Source organism: Dromaius novaehollandiae, chromosome 2 (genome assembly GCF_036370855.1).
Source record: "Dromaius novaehollandiae isolate bDroNov1 chromosome 2, bDroNov1.hap1, whole genome shotgun sequence".
NCBI classification, from domain to species: Eukaryota; Metazoa; Chordata; class Aves; order Casuariiformes; family Dromaiidae; genus Dromaius; species Dromaius novaehollandiae.
The window spans coordinates 16,147,435-16,160,900 of NC_088099.1; positions in this window are offsets into that span (position 1 = coordinate 16,147,435).

Consider the following 13,466-nt stretch of genomic DNA (forward strand, 5'->3'; position numbering starts at 1 on the left):
TGGGACTCCACAGGGGTTGTTCTTGGCCTGGTATTTTCACTAACAAATGTTGGAATCAAGATTATACAGATGATAGAAACCCGTTGCGGGGCAGCCCTAGAATGCAAAACAGTGTTGACAAGCTGGAGGCTAGTGCATTATTTGGCTGTTGGATATACTGGGTATTACATTTAGGCAGAGCTAATCAGCTGCACAAATACATAATGTAGACTAGGCAGCTAGGTAGAGCTGGAGATTACAGTGGATCAGTACATGAACGTAAGTCAATACTATCAATCTGTTGTATGATGTTTTCCTTCTTTGCAGAAATATACAAGCAAGCATAGATGGAAAGACACATGGAGCTACTTTTCTGCTCCATACAGCCATTTTGGACTCAGCAGCAGACCTGCCATTTTAGGGAGGTTTGAGAAAGATGCCAACTAAAGGAAAAGAGTCCAGAGGAACCAAGAATCATCAAAGATCTCAAAAAAACAACCAGTTGGATTGACTGAAGGAACAGGTGATATTTAGTGTGAATAACGGATGATGGAGAGGGAACACAACAACAGTCACTTACACATCTAAAAAGCTAGTCCTAGGAGGGATTAACATAGTCTTGTGCCTTGGACTTAAAGCAATAGGCTAAAATTGCTGCAAGAAAAAATGGAACTGGACATTTCGAAAAACTCTCAAACTGTATAGATAGGAGTGAAATAGATAATCTGTGGAGGCAGTGAAACCTGCAGCTGTAGACATCTTTAAAACCAAGGGGAACAGTTTTCACATAGGACACAGTTAGAGCTGGTCTTGCTTTGGAGATCTCTAGCTCCCTGATCCTACCAAGCTGGAGTAATACAGTCATTGTCTCATCAATATTTCCACACAGCAGCTTTCCTGCAATGAAACTCAAAATAGTTGCTGTGATTCAGGTCCACTCCTAAACCTGTCAAAAAGAAACAAAGAATACCTACAGTAAATTATTATTTCACAAAGAGGATGCTCTTTCAAGAAGAAAGAAACTGTGATCAGTGGGAGCTGAGATTAGGATTTATTCTAGAATGATGATGCTGTCTCTGGCTCTGCAAAGGTAGATGGAAAGAGCAGCACCTTCCTCTCTTGCATCTTACATATCAATACTTAATCAATACCCAGATCTATTTCTTATACTGAGACAATCAAAGGACTTTTTCTGCCTATAAAAATAGTGGGATTGGCTAGTCATTTTACAATGCTGACTTCTTGTAAAGAGATAATGTCTGATAAGCCAAAACTCTTCTTTGCTATACAAAACCCATAGCAGATTAGCACTTGTCTTAGAGTGCTATTTGGGATGGGTCAGCTGTGCATCATCTGGGGTGTATTCAAACCCTAAAGACCAGTCAAAATGCATTCTGTAAGGAAAATAACTTCACTACCGAGGTAAAATAACTCAGCCAAACAAAAAAAAAACTTTATAGAAATCTTCAAATGATTTCCTCGGGGAAAAAGAAAAAAGAAAAAATTAGGTATAAGCCATGTATTTCTACATGTTGCTAATAGTCCACACACTTTCCCTCGATCAGGTGAAGGTGTGTGATTTGGTAAATTAGACTAAACGGAGCTACATTGCCATGATGGTATTTGGGCCAGCTGACAGTAGAAGCTGGTCTGGAGTGCACTGGGGACATTGGATCTGACTACTTCAGAGTGGAAACTAAATCTATCGTCATGCAGAGATCCATATTCTGGTTCCTGCAGGAAAAAGAATCAATAGCGACACATTTTTACCTTTTTCTGAAAGAGCCAGGAACTACTTGAGGACCCTCATCCCAAAACAAAGAAAGTAATCCCAAATAAATAAATCATGTCCCTTACTAACATGTACGGGTAACGAATGACAGTCGGTGCCTTACAGATGGGATCTGCAAAAGGAAATTATTCTCACAATCCACTAAAAGCTTCCCCTTCGGGGAGTTGCTGATTTGTTTAGATTCATCATTTGCATATTTCTATGCCCTGCAACTCTTCTATGGCTTGCTGTCTCTATCTCCTCTTTCCCCACAGCTGTCCGTCCACCTGTCTCTAAGCCGTGTGAAGAAAGGCCCTCCCACAAGTACACTGTTGTGGTTTCTGTATAGGCAGTGATATGTGTCAAGTGTAAAAGACTATCTGATTATTTAATTCACTTTGCAGAATTATGATTCTGCATGCACCATTAGTTCAATCACAAACCAGCTACAATAAGAATTAGGTCTGTTTTGCAACATGAGGCAGACAAGGCTGTTCAGTGGAGCACTCAAGGGTGCTTAATGTTACATTTGTTGTTGACTTCGAAAACAAATGCATGTGCAGCGATGTACAGCAATCTGAAAGCCCCATGCAGATGTAACAGCGGTGGCATCTCAGGGATCCTGGGCTTGTGTTCAGGGATGGATGTGACAGAGCAGCAGAGGCTCTGAGCTAGAGCCTCAGCCAGCTGGTGCAATGGCAGGTTTTACCAGGCAGGAGCTGGTGGGGAAAGTGTCATTTCCTGGCTTAGAAGGAAATTAAAGGCCTCAAGAGTGAAAAGATAGGAGCTTCCATCTTGAGGAAGAGATGTCTGAGGAGCAAAGGGTTTAGATGAAGAATATAAACAAGCGGTTTAGGAGAGATATCACTCCTCTCAGTGCAGTCTTGAAATTTTGAATGAGAGGAAACTTCATGTCACTGGGATACATTTACTGTTGAATTCTGATCAACTTTCTCTTCTAATAACATTTCCCTTGACCTTAGCAGGGTAGTTTGTGTCAGAAAGGTAATCTCAACTTCTCCCTCACCATTTCTCCCTCATCACTCTTTCACGCCACATGTTAACACTCATCTGTGAGAGGCTGGCTAGGAAACCAGACCCGAACACCACCTAACCATGGCTGCATGCCAGCCTACAGTTACAGCCTAATGTGTATATTGCTTAAGAACCTCTCCTGTATTTATTTTGGAGAGAATCATCCTGATACTCTCAAAAATAAGTAGTAAGGTATTTAGCATACTCTCTTCCAATTTCCTTTTGGAGCCAGTTTTCAAAAGGAAGCCCCTAGTCAGAGAAGTGGTTTCTTGGCAGGGAAATTACTTTTAACCCCAGTATGTTGTTCACTTATGCCATAAAAATCCAGGCTGGTCAAGGGGGAAAGTCAACAGCCATTATTCTTGAACTGCACTGTGTGACATGGACAGGGGTGGAAATTCAGTGATGACAGTTCAGTGTTATCTCACCACTCCCCTTATCACAGAAATAGTGTGAAGTCATTTTCGCCCATAGGGAAAGGCGAAGATGCCATCCTCAGTAACCTGTGACTACACTATGAAATGAAAATGTTTGCCATTTACATACGATGGAGGATGGAGATTTTCAGTGGTAAATTTTACAGCTCTTTGGTGTTGCCAGTCAATGATAAAGGAGAGTAAATTGCTGATTAGATGTACATATTGAGAAGCAAGAATTTAATTCGTTGCTTGGCATACCTCTTCTTAAATTAAGAGACTATCTCACTACCTTAATGGCTAGTGAGCTTGTAGAGTCTTGTGCTATTCTGCTTTTCCTATGGCACAGCTTATAGATTAGGGCTGCTTCATCCAGCACATCTGCCATCTGCGATGTCCAAGGACCTGCTCCAAAAATCTATTGAAACAAATACAAGATCTTCATTTAGGCCCCCAGCCACTAAACAAATATTGATTGAACACATTGAAGCGGTGCAAGATAATGACTTGTTTCCTGTCACAGGCTGTTGTAGGTTTCAGGTCTCCCCTTGTCGTAAGCTAATATTTAGATTATAACAGTGACTAGAGGTACCGGTCAGATGACTAGTGCCTCATGCTAGGCTCTGTACACACACACCAAAAAGGCAGTTCCTGCCCCGAAGAGCTTATTGCCAATGTTGTTATCGCAGAAGTTTCTTATTGACATGCTTTTATACTATAAGCTTCCATTACACTAAAATGGCAATAAACCTATGGTCCCCATACTATTTATGGATTGGCTCATTACATTTCTTTTAAAAAGCGGTATAAATGTCTAAACTCCTATAAATACATCAGTATTGCTGCTTATCTTGCTAGTTAAACTGGCAGCTTTGTAACCTCAAGACATTGCAGCTGTGCAATCTTTCACATCTATACAGCACAAGAGCTGTGTTTTTTCTTTCCCCAGTTTCCATGACATGAGAAAAGTACTTTGATACACTTCTTGTAAATAAACTGTAACTGCTACTGATTGCAAATATATTGGCTTAGCCATAGGAATGCTGAGCTGTAAAGAAAGACAGGAATTTCTGTTGTCATCTGATATTTTGATCTTCAGTCAACACTAACCCTACAACAAAAACAACAAAAATATCCTGTTTTCAGCCATGAATCAACATCTCTGTCATGCTGGAATTGCACTGGCAAATTCTTGTGAATTAGGTACTTTAAAATATTCAAATGGCATTTTCAAGTGTTGTTGCATCCAAGGACAAAAAAATCAAATCCATATAACCTCTGATGTTGCATTTGTCATGTCTCAGAAGACAGAAAACAATGGAATTCCTAGTATGAACGAAGACACATAATAGTTTACAGTTTCCATTACCTTTTGCAGGGTTATATTGGGTTTCTGTGCTGGACTGTATGGCTATGGTTATGTACAGCTGAAGTGGGGTTGGTGGTAAAAGAAATAAGATTTCATTTTTAGTTTAGTAGCTGTTTATTTTTTCTCTTCAGAGGCTTAGTTTTCACTTGCAATAATAAAAGCAAAAACCAACTACTTTTCATTGCAAGCAAATTTATGAGTTGCACCTCATGAAAGAACTTTATATAAGAATCCTACTGGGCTGACTCTTACCCAGCACCAGAATAAGTGAGGAGTACCTCCCGCAAAGGCAACAGAAGGGCACTGGCATACGGTACACACAAGCACAGGCAGGATCTGGCCCCGGGAGTGCTCAGTACATGGGGATGTCAGCCAAGCTGGCCCTGAAAAGCTGTCCCTGAGAAGAGCCGGGGCTGCTGGCTACAGACTACTAATGGCTCCTGGAGGATTTAGGAAGCAGCAGCTCTCTTTACATGCACAGTTTTCTGTCAAAGCTGCATGAAACTCATCAGGATAGATGTCAGCTAAACAGGATTTTGAAGAACAGTGCTGTTGGCTACAAACCGTTGATAATTGACCTCTTGGAAACTGAAGGCAAAGCTTGATACATGCACAGATTCTGAGCTGCCCGATTAGGATCATACACATGCCCTTCGGAGGGCAGGGAGGCAAGGAGGAAAGAAGGAGAGGAAGAAGAAAAAGAAACTGATTCTGTAACATTTTCCAGAGTTGACACTGGTTCTCATTATCTGCTGTATTTCATGCTTGACTTTTATTCTGAGACATTTGATTTGCATCATCATAGTTAATTCTGTAGGCCACTGTATGCTTTGGCGTCTTTGCTGTTTTAGGAGCCCAAGTGGTGCATTCTTTCTCTGTCTGCTTTTAGCAAGAAAAATCTCTCCTTTTCTACAAAATCTGTACTGAATGAGTAGTAAACAACGACAGTTTTGCTGTGTTAAATTTAGGACTTTGACTCTTTAAAACCTACTTTGTTTCTGTAACCTCATTTAATGGGTTTACAGAACCTTACTGCCTTACCTCAAAGTAAACTAGAGCCACTGGTCACTTCATCCCACTGCCTACCTTACACAGCCCTGGGAATAAGCTTTGAAACATGCTGTAAAGTTCATTCTGTGAAGGAGACTATAGAGCATCTCTGGTTGCATGGAGGAGAAGCAAGACAGGACGCTGTGCTGATCTCTGTGGGTCTGCGGCCGTCCTAGACCAGGCAGCAGCTGTCTTTCTGCTTCACAGGAGAGTGGGAGGGAATGGGTAGGTAAGTCCCTGGGTCTTGCCTGGTTATGGGCTTATGATACCTGAAACTGAGCCTAAGAGCTCCAAGTGAGACACTCAGATTTGGTAACAACTCCTGAGCTCATCCCTTTTTCTCTTCACACTTTGATATGTGGCTGTTTTTCTTGAGCTGAAAAAACTTGCCTGTGCACGCTCTCTGAGTTGGATCCCCCAGCCCTGGAAAGGCTAATTCATACACTGATGACTCCCCATGTAAAGAGACTTTCCTTAAAATGGAAGGAGGAAAAGTTTACTATAACTAACTTGGATCTTGGAATAGCAGGTGGCAATTTAATTGGAAGATGTAAGCTGCTTACTACTAATTTGCATGATTATAAGATTTTGTAATTGCCCTGTAAAAGTTAATTTGGCATCAGGTTCAGTGAAACTCAACTATGTTAGCATGATATTGATGAGTATATGAGATTTGCTGTTGTTTTTTGATATGTTCCCTGCTGAAAGACCAAAGGAGAGATTTGAGGGGTTATTTTTAAATATATACATGCACACACACAGAGGTGAATCTCATTGTAATGACCCCCGTGGGGCCTGGATAAATGCATGTTGTATCAAGAAGTTCACTGCAGCAGGAGCTGGTAATTTCATTCCTTAAAAATAATGAGGAAATATCTAGTTCAACCTGAACATTGATATCTAGTAATTTTTATGAAGATTATCTCATTGATTAACATTTAACCTGTATTTTAAAAAGAAAAATAGTTAAGAAATGAAAATATATACTTAGAGGCTAAATATAACCTGCATTGAGGAAAGTGAGAAAAATGGGATTTTGTATTCAGCTCAACTTTGCGTAAGTGTTTGCTCTAACACAGCCAATTAGGAAGAAAAAACAGCTTTTGTTTCTGGGAATAAATAAAGGGCAATCTGAAGCAGAGCTTATCATAGATAAGCCATTAGATTTTGTGTGTGTGTGCATGCATGTGTATCTACCTGCCTCCTTCCCTCATTGCATATATACATCCTGTGGGCTGCAATGTATACAGATGTTTCTGTGCAGGGAAGCTCCTTGCTAGAAATGTCAGGGCAGGACATGAGCGAGATGCAGCAGAGGTGTTTGCTCTAGTCGCAGAAGCCGTCAGGCAACTGGGGACTGCTTACTGCGGTGGGTGGCCGTGCGCCTTGCCAAGGGACTGTGCTCCCATTGCAGAGCCCGCTCCATCGCCAGCGGGTCAGAGCTTCTGCTCCACAGGGAATCCCGAGTATAAGGATACCCCAACCTGAAAAACGTTGCTCTTCAAAAATCCAAGAGAAATGGCTGATTTCCCACCTTCTTCATTTACCCTACTTGTAACCTGGCAACCTAGAATGGGCCACTTTAGTGCTGCGGAGTGGTGTCAAGGGCAGAAATAAGCAGAGACAGGAAAGGCGTAGAAAGGATTGTGCTAAAATGCATCATTCCCATGATGCAGGGAACAAACTAGTGTTTTCCTGATTCAGTAAGACACATAAGTACATACCTAGCTAAAAGCATGGTACTAGAGTTGCTGCTCTCATTTATTTAAATTAGGGACATGTTGATGTACCTGACTGGACTGGGACCCAACTTGCCAAACACAAACACACACACATGTCCCCATCAATTTTCTGGCAGGTAATATTTGGTTCTTTAACTCTGTTTCTACTTTTTCCTCCCCTTCTCTCTCTTTTTTTCCCTTTTTGTATTCCATCTTGTCTGGGGAGAAAAATGAAGGGGATGGTTACATATGAAGTTTGTAAATGTGATAGCCAGGCTGGCTTCTCCGAGAGCGGCATGGGTGGGTAGATATCAGTACGTGGGTCTGTTGGGCAGCTAAGCAGACTTGTAAAGACAAAAGGCTTTTGAGAGAGCTTTATTTGCTCTCTGGCAATGAAGGAAGGCCCTGCCAAAAGTGTGGCAGGTCAGGTGCCAGGCCTGGAAAGTTATCCTGTGTGTTTTGTATGTGTTAGCGGGAAGAAAGCTGGAAGATTCAGAATAAATTACTACTGCAGGTGAAAACACAAGGAAATGTATGACAAAGATTTAAATATTGCATTATAGTCCTCACACAAATTCTTTTAAGATGAGAGCATGGGGATGTTTTTCTAATGGGGTGCTGAAAGAGGTGTAGATAAAGAAACAATTAGGAAGGAAACTGGAAATCTGGAGATCTGAACCTGTCTTTTACCAGAATGCTTTAAAGTCATTCAGGTGTTCACAACTATTTAAATCCTTCGCTTGTTTTATGTGCCTCAAACAAAGCAATGAAGCAGCACCATCATAAAGAGCCTGGCCCTGCTCTAGCTGAAATTTGTCTGACATCGTAGACAAAACAAAACAAAACCCCCAGAAGCCCCACAATGCCATTTCATGTGCAGCATTATATCTACTGAATGAGAGGAAATGTAGGGATGCATCAAAACAAAGTACCCTTAAAAGCTCATTTAAATGGTATGGTTTTTACCTAAAGGGGAAACTACTGTACATGCAAAACTCAGATGAATATTTACAATATCCAGGAATAGGTACCAAAGGGGGGGGAAAACATGCAGCAAATGTAATCATCTCCAGAATGGTCCAAAAACAAATTGTTCTAGCTGCTGTTGCTGAGCAACAGTCCCACGATGGGATTCAGTCTGTGTAAATGTACGGTGGAAGAGTCTAACCTGCCCAGACAGTAAAAAAGCAGAGTAGTGGGAGAGGCAGAGGAAGGGGCCTGGGCCTAGCATGGTTAGAGCTCCAGTTCTCAGCAGTTGTGACCCTCCTAAGTACATATTTTAGCCATTCTCCTGACCTTTTGCTGCCTCCCCGCTCTCATAACAGGCTTAAAACAAATATCGAAGGAAGACTGGTACCAGAGAGCGATGGGACTCTGGCTGTTGTTGTAGCAGGCCAGTTTGTATCTAGGACATTTTCTGTGGAGTAAAGCAATAGCACTTCTTCTGAGGTGTTCAAAGGCTATGAAACTCTGGGGAGGTAGAGGGAAAAGCAAATAACAAGTCTACCAGACAATTCATAGGATTTAAAAGCAGTGCTCCTCTGTGACTTCAGCTCTGAAGACCACATGTGTTCTCATTAGGTGGTAACACAGTAAAAATCCACTGTCTAAAGGGACAATAATCCACTATATTTTGAAATAAAAATTCTGGAATGCTTAATCATCTGACACAGTATGATGTCAGTTTTCATTCACTTCCTTCAGCGGGTTATTCTTTAAACAACTTAGAGACACAGAAAGGAAAAGGAAACCACAAAAATGCATGTTCAAATAATGCTAATAGACTGTTCTGAAGTAAAAAAAAAAAAAAAAAAAAAAAAAAAAAAAGACTTATGGCTGACAGGACAACTTGACAGAGCTTACTGTGCTGAGGTGAGGAAAATGGTACACTGGAATACAGATATTTCAAACGCGTAGTATGATAGACCTGGTAATTTAGTACTAGGTTTATTGTACCATGATTGTTCATACTGCAGTGTAAAGATGACATTCCTCTGGGTGGAGGAATAAATCTGGGCTTGCCCTGGATTTCCTAATCAATACATTTTATAAGACTATTTATTTTAGTTATTTTTTGTAAAACAGGAAGTGCAGGACCATCATTTCTCTAGGCCATTGCCAACAACATGGTATCTGTAATGAGGAACTTAAACTCTGCCAAGGCATTTTTAATCCCTAAAAGTTATTATTCCACATAAAACTCTAATTAAAAATATACTATCTTAGGCTGAGATATCAACAGATGGGATGACACTTTGTAAAAAAAGGCTTATCAGGAAGGAAAGAAGTATAACAGAAAGATGAACTGCTTCAGCCCCAAGTATCTTACTGCAGCTTTGAAAGACTGGCACTCAGTAACTGTTCCTAGGGATAAACCTAAACTGAGTGTCCATACCTAAACCCCCAAACTGCAGGGTTGTTCTGAACATCTGTGTGGACAAGTATCTAAATGTTCACAGCTGGATCTCACCTCAATATTGGACCAAAACTGAGCACTACATCTAAACAATCCTACCTTTCACGTGCTCAGAATCAAGATCTCACTCATGTCGGGGGGGGGGGGGGGAGTAAAAAACAAAAAGCTGGAGGGTAACCCCCCCACAATTCCACTTCCTTGGTTAAAGTGAAAAACTTCCCTTTATCAACACAGGAGAATAAAGTTGGCCTGCTTGTTAGACTAACTATCCAGCAGCTGCTTTCAGGGTAGCCATTTAATAGAGTTCCTCACATACACAACAGGCCAGGTGGGAAATAGCAGAAGAACACAGAGGAAACTCTCACAATATATTTCCCCCCTATTATTTCTCAGCCTATTTTGAAATTAGGAAATCATATGGAAACAGCAGGAGGATTCCTCGCCTTGCACTATTTCCTTCCCCTGTGATCATGAAGTTTTATTGCTGCATGAGCCCTGCTGCCTACCATTTCAGAAAAACTCAGCAAGAGGTAAGGTTTTTCTAAGTGTGGGTGGTCATGTCTGTGTATTCAGCAGAAGCAATAGGGCTATTCGGTTTGAAAAAAGGCAGCTCAAGATGAAGTATGGAAGAATAATTTTCAAAGAGAAAATAATGAAGAACTAACAAAAGCACCCAGGGAATTCATTCTTTTATTTTTTTCCCTTCAGTAATTGCCACTGAAGAGGCTGGCACTGAAATAACATCATTAAGTCAAGTTATCTCACTCATATACTTGTGGGGAAAATTGGATGAAATGAAGGGAAATTTCCCCAAGATTCAGCCTATTGCATTGGAAACTTTGTCTACTGGTGAAAAACAGTCTTACATACAAAAAGACATCCTGCCTGGTGATACAGACAGATGTATGGCCTATAAGACATCTTTCAATAGTTGGGAGGATGGATTTGGGAGTTTTAATATTATAGTATTATTTGTATACATGCAGATATTCTCATTCTTGCCCACCTTTATGAATGGATTAACTTTATCTGTGTCAGAGCATGTTGCTCATTTTTCATATGGAGTGTATAAATGAGTTTCCTGGAAGGCATTTTCATCGAAACAATCCCTTAAACTTTGCTTTTAAGCAAATAGCACACAATATTTCCAGGAAGAAAATGCTGAATATTGAGTATTAGTAACATATTGCTCATGAATGAGCTCCAAAGGAATATGGACACAAACCATGCACTATATTGACCCATAAGGACATCAAAGACATCATATGATTGGAGAAATAGATTTTTTTTTTCCAGCAGATTACTAATTAAAACTGAATTACTCTGTTCAGTTCAGCTAATGCTCGTCAGTCTCTTCCACATATATATCACAGAATAGCATAATGGCAGAACCCCGTCCATTTTTTTTTTCCTTATGATATCTGAAATTCCTACAAGCAGTTCAGGCATACAGACTATAGCATACAGGATAGAGTTAGCATATAATCTCCATTCAGCACTTGTGAGCAACCTTTCTGCGGATCAAGAGGAAAACAGTACCTCCAAATACGACACTGCATTTGAACACTTTTCTCTGAGGCTTGTTAACTGAAATTCAAGTAGCAAAAGAAGAAGACATTCCCATTTTTACACATTTATGTCTTTATTTGTGGAAATTTGCCACAAGTAGAGACATATTTGAAAGCAATCAATTATTATCTAATCTAAATTATGATCTAGGACATCCTAATTTTCAGAACTCATAAAACACAGTGCACAAAAAACACTAGCTAGGTCTTCAGTTATGTCCTGGAAGTTCCAGTTTCTTCATGGAGTGTTGTTAATGTTGGAAGGACAAATCTGGGAAATAATGGCATGGAAAATTAACTGTTTTTAAAGAGAGCAGTATGGTCATTACAAAAGTTATGCTACTAGTTTCATAACTGAAGGCAAATTTGTCTCTCCTGAGCACCTGGATGATACAAATCTCCAGCTTTAATTTTTGCTTTGGTCTTCGCTTCCTCTTCACGTGCTGATTTCTTTAGCCTGCTGTGGGAGACAATCAGTGTTGCAACGTTCTTGAAAGCAGAAAGAATCTGCTCCTCTGCCTTGAATTTACAAAGCGAAATGCTCTTCTTTTCAAGCTTTGTTTTGTGTTTCATGTACCTTCCTATGGTTAGAACCAGATTAATTTATTTTCTACGCTTTCCATTTTCTCTTCTCACTCTGGGGCTGACACGTCTCTTGCTCAGACAGGCATAAGAAGGGAGAACTCTTCATTGCATTTAGGTAGTATTAGAGGAAATATTTGGTCAGATCTATTGCTCTGCATCACACACACTTTCATGACTCATAAGATCCTCATTGCTATGCCTCTATGGCCAGGTAGGGAGGGAAGGGCTCTAGATCTGCAGCTGCGCTTTGCCCTCTTGGCCAGAATAATTGAATAATTGGCTGCTTACAGAGCAGCCTGAATTGCTCCTTTTCCTACGTGAAACATCCTTACCCCCACTCTGAGCCCTCCAAAGGAGGATATTGTGGCTGTTTTCTATCACACTGCAAGTTAGCTGCCCTTTTAAATAAGATTTTAGGTTGACATTTCCCCTTTTGTGCTTTAAGCCACCTGCTTCCCACCTCTGGACACAGAGGACATGTCAGAGCCAGGAGAGGGCAAAGCCAGAACGGTCAGTTCTGTCAATGACTTCTGGCTGGGAGAAAATGTCACTGTGCCGCATTTTTGGAGGTGCAGCTTAGAGTATGGGACACCCTGTCCCCTGGCCTCAGCATCTGAGGAGAGACCAAGGGGAATAACAACCTCCCTGCCTTTCCCCTCTCTGGCACAGCATGATTATCCCAGGCACAGCAGAGGAGTCAGCCCATGTACATGGGACGCATAAAAACTGGTTATTGTCTTTCAGTCTGAAGCATCACAAAATAGTCTCACCTTCCTCCAACAAAAGCAGATATGGATTGTAGAGCTGGGAAGAAAAACAAACAAACAACAGCCCTGTTTTAAGTGAAAATGCTGCCAGATGCCACAAGTAATATACAGAACTAGCATCAGGCAGACACTGTATAAGAATAGCTTAATAATTTTAATAGAGGTTTTGTTACCTCTGGCTGTTTATGAGAACAATTGAGCAAAAAATGCCTTCCACCCTATTTTCATTATGGAGCAGTGCATACGCTGTGCCGAGTACCTTGGTGTAATGGCTCTTTGCGTTCTGTAAACTTAATGTTCCAATCTAAATATCACTGAGCAGGTTGGGGTTTGGGCCAGCCTTAATGAGATAATATCTCATAAGGGATTGATCCCAGATACATTCAAGGGGCCTCTCTCCTAGTGTTTTGCAATATACTGCAGATCCTGCAACCTAGGACAAGAAACAAAAAATTAGTAAGGCATATGAAGAAAGGCAGAATATAGACTTCTTAGTCCCCAAGACATTTCATGATCCATTTCATGGATCGCATACTCTTGTACTGGGCTAATGCAGTCTTTTATTTTTTTGTCTGCAAAGCATGGGTGACATCACTTGACAGGCAGTATGCTTACTTATCTATTTTTGCAAAGTAATGTTTTTGCACATTTTCTTCATTATAAGCTCTGAACAAGTGAGGTGCAATGTTCCACTTAAATAGTTTCTGCATGAAAACAGCAGCACCACAAAGCCAGGCTGTACGAGAAAATGCTATAGAAAATAACATTTTAAAAGTAGTACTGCAGAAA